General features: G+C 33.5%; 1 long non-coding RNA gene across 1 annotated transcript; it reads right to left on the reverse strand.

The window, feature by feature from the left end:
• Positions 1-570: 570 nt before the first annotated feature.
• Positions 571-4,527, reverse strand: LOC144959720 (uncharacterized). Its single transcript, XR_013642672.1, has 3 exons — positions 4,270-4,527; positions 3,145-3,324; positions 571-1,916 (listed from the first exon to the last, which is right to left on the reverse strand). It is a non-coding gene; the product is annotated as an uncharacterized LOC144959720 (long non-coding RNA).
• Between the last annotated feature and the right edge of the window lie 843 nt (positions 4,528-5,370).

A 5,370-nucleotide genomic window follows, 5' to 3' on the forward strand; every position in this document is an offset into this window, starting at 1 on the left:
AATTTCCAAACATAAAATTAATTGATTCAAAAATGTTTCTGCCTTGGACCTCTGGCAATGTACTATAAATAGTATCATCAATTTCATCTTCATCGTCATCATTTTCTCCCATTTGCTGTTCTTCATGTATGCCGCATTTTCGTGAATGGTCTTTCATTGCTGTGATCGAGGAGTGATACAATGAACATTGAGGGCAAGTTCGCCTTTTGAGAAGTGATACCCCTTTCCCATTTTGTTTCTTGAGAGATGGGCAATACTCATCATAGCAATTTATCTTTAGCTGTTTTGAAAGGAACAAACTTTGAAATAGGCTTAATTTGCCTATGTTTTGATGACATCATCTTGGGTCTGACCCCCCCCCCCCCCCCCCCCATGTCAACACATGTCAACATTTGGTAGACCCCCCCTCCCCCCCTAGCTGATGACGTAATATGTGAACACTCCCTTAGCCCAAAATCCATCCATCATGATGCAAAACACATCATAAGAAAAATTCTGACCAAATTTGAAGACAATCTGATGGGAAACAATCCAGATGTGAATGTTAGAAAATCAGAGAATGACGCACAATGAAATTTTGAGAAAATGAAAAATTTGTCTTTAATTTGATAATAAAGCCAATTATGCAGACAAAGGCCAACATTCATCAAGTATATAAACAATATGGAACAAGAAAACAGTAATATTTTATAAATTGATCAAATTCTGAAAAAAATTCTAAACGATTCGCTAACCCATACCTCTAAGAAAAAAATTACGAAATAATTTAATATCTGCTGTTATTCACCAAAAAATTACTTTAGTGGTCAAATATGCTTTATAGTTCTAAAATTCTTTAATTATATCTCATGAACTAATAATGTAATGTATAATTTGATGTTAAACACCAAAAATAACTGAATTAAAAAAAACAACTTTTTTAAGGGGCAACATAAGCTAAAATTAGACGTAAAACCCTAAAATTCTAACATAGATGCACCAAAAACTAGCATATAAATTTCTTTCAAATTTAAACACAATGTTTCATAAATAGCTATATCATGAAAACTCTTGGAATAATTTTTTTAGAATTTTTGATTTCAACTGAAAATTTAGCGCGGATCAACAGGAACAAATGAATTTTAAAATTTATAAAATTGCTAAATTTTAATTTACCCCCAAACACTTACATCATGATGTAAAACACATCATAGAAAAGATTCTGAATAAATTTGAAGATAATTTAAAGGAAAATGATTAAGGTAGGATTGCTAGAAAATCAGAAAAATGACATAAAACAGACATTTGAGAAAGCGCAAGCTTTTTCTATAATTTGACATAAAGTTAAAAGGCTGATTTTGCAGACAACTAAAAGAAATGATCCATCAAACTTTCAAAATATGACCGTAATAGGACAAGAAAACGAAAATTTTGTAGATTGATCTAAGTCTAAAAAAAATTATAATCGGTTCACTAACCCATACCCCATAGATAAAAAAAAATGCTGTAAAATTGATTTTTTTTACGCCCAGAGATAAAATAATTTTGTGGTCGAATATGATGTCATACCTTATGAATTCATCATTATAATCACAAAACCTAATTATTTACTGTATACAATAGGTTATACAGATGATTTCTAGATATATTAAATGATTTTTCAAAATATGATAGGGCACGCTATCCTCATTTTTCATTTTTTTATTCTACTTGAGAGACAAGTCGTATAAAATTAGATATCTAGTCAAGTTGAACTGCAAAATCAATTCTATTTTAGACAATAAAACAGTTAAATAGTGCACTAGCTCTGAATAAAAAGCAATTTGCTTTCCCAAACCCTTGGAATAAAAATCTCTTTCGCCTCAATACAGAAAAAGTCAACACTACTTGTTTGCCACCACTTTTTTTGTAGTTCCACAAAGAGGGTTGATCCTGCTCTGGATGGAAAAATTGAAATAAAAAAGAGACACAGTTCATTAGCAATTTTTGGAAATGGCATTATTGTCATAAAATGCATTTGTCAAAGACATAGGGAGCGTTCACATATTACGTCATCAAAAATTTGCCCTTTTTAGACCCCCCCCTCCCCCAAGTCATCACTTGTCATCATTGACCTGGCCCCCCCGCCCCCCCCCCCCCCCAACAGATGATGACGTCATCTAATTTAATAAAAACTAAAAGATAACTTTAATTTCACAATATTTATTATTCGTTTTTCAAACCATAAACATTGATTATCAACGTTTGATAAAACACATTCAGACATTTTATTAATTTCAGAAACTGTTGATAATTTATGTTTTACGATACAATGGGGACATAAAATTTAAATTTGCAAAGATAAAATCTAACAAACATTATTTAAATTAGGCTACTTGGTGCAGGTGCTATTAAAAAAAATTCAGAAAGTGTAATTTAAAATAGTATAGGAGGCAAATTATTTTATAGCATATTAGTCTTTTAGTGGAATGAATTTCTGTTTCAATTTCCAAACATAAAATTAATTGATTCAAAAATGTTTCTGCCTTGGACCTCTGGCAATGTACTATAAATAGTATCATCAATTTCATCTTCATCGTCATCATTTTCTCCCATTTGCTGTTCTTCTTGTATGCCGCATTTTCGTGAATGGTCTTTCATTGCTGTGATCGAGGAGTGATACAATGAACATTTAGGGCAAGTTCACCTTTTGAGAAGTGATACCCCTTTCCCATCTTGTTTCTTGAGAGATGGGCAATACTCATCATAGCAATTTATCTTTAGCTGTTTTGAAAGGAACAAACTTTGAAATAGGCTTAATTTGCCTATGTTTTGATGACATCATCTTGGGTCTGACCCCCCCCCCCCTCCCCCATGTCAACACATGTCAACATTTGGTAGACCCCCCCTCCCCCCCTAGCTGATGACGTAATATGTGAACGCTCCCATAGCAATTTTAAAAAAATGATCATTATTCACACCAACACACTTGAAATTTCATTGGTTTTACATCCATAGAACAAAACTCTTGGCAACAAACTATAGTCATTCGTTAAGTTAATACATTCAGTAGTAATTCAATTCAAATGATGCTTTGCCATTTTCATTTAGAAAAATGAGCATTTATTTTATTGATCACCAATAAAAAATGTAAAGGCGCAATGGAGATTTGAAAACATTACAAACCATTGTCAAAAAGTGCATGCAGACACTCTGGTCTGCTGGCCCAGATGATGGTTTGCTGATTGATGAGTTTTGCCACAGGCAAAGGTTTGCCTCAACACACCTTGCCAGAATAGCCCTTGAGCCAGCATCTTTATGGATTGTCAGGACACCAGTAACGTCAACAGTGTTCTTTCATGTTAGCTGTCAATGAAAACAAAAAATTAAATTAAATTCACTACAGCGAAATAGGCACATACATGCTAATGCTAAAGTTTATAACAGCAACACTTCGCATGTTGAACGGGACATAACGTCTGTTAGGCAATATTACAATTTCTTCGGACAGAGACAACGCATTTAACGGCCAAGTACACATTTTACAACTGAGTCCGGTGAGAGAAAGTGAGCAAAATGCCTTTTCCAAGGGCTCAACTATGCGCAGAGCGAGGCTCGAGCCCAGGACCTTCCGGTCCAAAAGCGAGTGTCATACCACTACGACATAGCCGTACGTAATTTAAAAAATATAATAAAAATAATCACACTAATATAATTATCTCACATTGTCATCATCATAGGCATTTCAAAACTACTAATAATACTACCACTACAGATATCTTATCATTATAAAATATTACTCTCTCTCTCTCTCTCTCTCCATGAACATAACATACAAAACCCAATTTTCCGATAATAAAAAAACAGCCACCCCCCCCCCCCCCCAAAAAAAAAGTTTTGAAAAAGTATGGACGATGCATGCTGTGTCGGCCATAATAAAGATAATAACAATAACTGAATGAAAAGTATTTTTTAAAGGACCCTGAGCCTGGAATGTCGTGAGTACTCGAAACCTCTTGATCATGATCTTGACAAAATTAGCAACCTTTTGACTGGTGATCGAACAATGAAACACCTGGTTTTAATCGTCTGACATGGAAGGCTGATTTAAATTATTGGGGGGGGGGGGGGAATTAGTATTTTAATTTTTTTAAGCCCTGTTATTGTTATTTTTCACAAAATAAAGTTAAGTAATTCGCGGTGGCGCCAAATGTTTCTTCCGCTGTTGCACAATCAACAAACACACAACCCCAAAGCATGTTTAGTTATAAAAATAAGAAATGAATTAAAATGTGCATTTCGTATGCTTACCTTGTAAACTGAGTATTCTGTGACTTGAAAAGAGTGAAGAATTACCAAAGTCCGTCAAAATCAACTTGTAATAATAGTAATAATTAATAATGTGATTGTGATGAGATGAAGTGTTCACTTTTTGACTTCCAGATAATTCATTGTATATTGCAGTTCTATCCGTATAAAATGTTATATTTTTAGTAATTACGCAAATTCTATTTTTAGTAAGAGTACAAATAAGCTCTGGCGTTATTTGCAGTGGTAGTACAAATAAGCGTAGCCAAGAATAAAATCCAACATATAATAATTATCGCTTGGAAAATCGTCGGATGTGATTTTTTAAGAGCATCTGAACCCCACCAGAAAAGTCTCCCGAGAATAGCAAATTCTATATTTACCCAACCATCCCATCCCCTACATCATTTACTTAAATTGTTGCCATCTCGTAGAAGTTTCGAAAGCATTAAAACTAGAACTAACAGATACAAAAACTCTTTTATACCCACAGCAGTTCGAGTACTAAATGAAAAGAAGTAACACACACACACACACACACACACAAACACACACACAACTATATATATATATATATATATATATATATATATATATATATATATATATATATATATATATATATATATATATAATATCTTACCTATTACTAGACATTGCCTTATTCTGGAATATTGATTTTTTAAAAAATCTATCTATCTATCTATCTATCTATCTATCTATCTATCTATCTATCTATCTATCTATCTATCTATCTATCTATCTATCTATCTATCTATCTATCTATCTATCTACCTGTCTGTCTATCTATCTATCTATCTATCTATCTATCTATCTATCTATCTATCTATCTATCTATCTATCTATCTATCTGTCTATCTATCTCTCTCTCTCTCTCTCTCTCTCTCTCTCTCTCTCTCTCTCTCTCTCTCATATAACAATAGCACAATAGCAATTGTTTGCTTTCCTTTGGATAGGACGCTAGTCTATCGCAAATAGCTTTTCGCCAAATCTAACACAGTAAGATCCGAGAGAGAGGGAATGGGGATACCCCTCTGAAGCGCATAATGGACGGTGCCCCGTTTCGAGCCGAAATAAGTCCGG

The sequence above is a fragment of the Berghia stephanieae genome, chromosome 14 (assembly GCF_034508935.2).
Source record: "Berghia stephanieae isolate SIO BIC M18660-M18661 chromosome 14, UCSD_Bste_1.3, whole genome shotgun sequence".
NCBI classification, from domain to species: domain Eukaryota; kingdom Metazoa; phylum Mollusca; class Gastropoda; order Nudibranchia; family Aeolidiidae; genus Berghia; species Berghia stephanieae.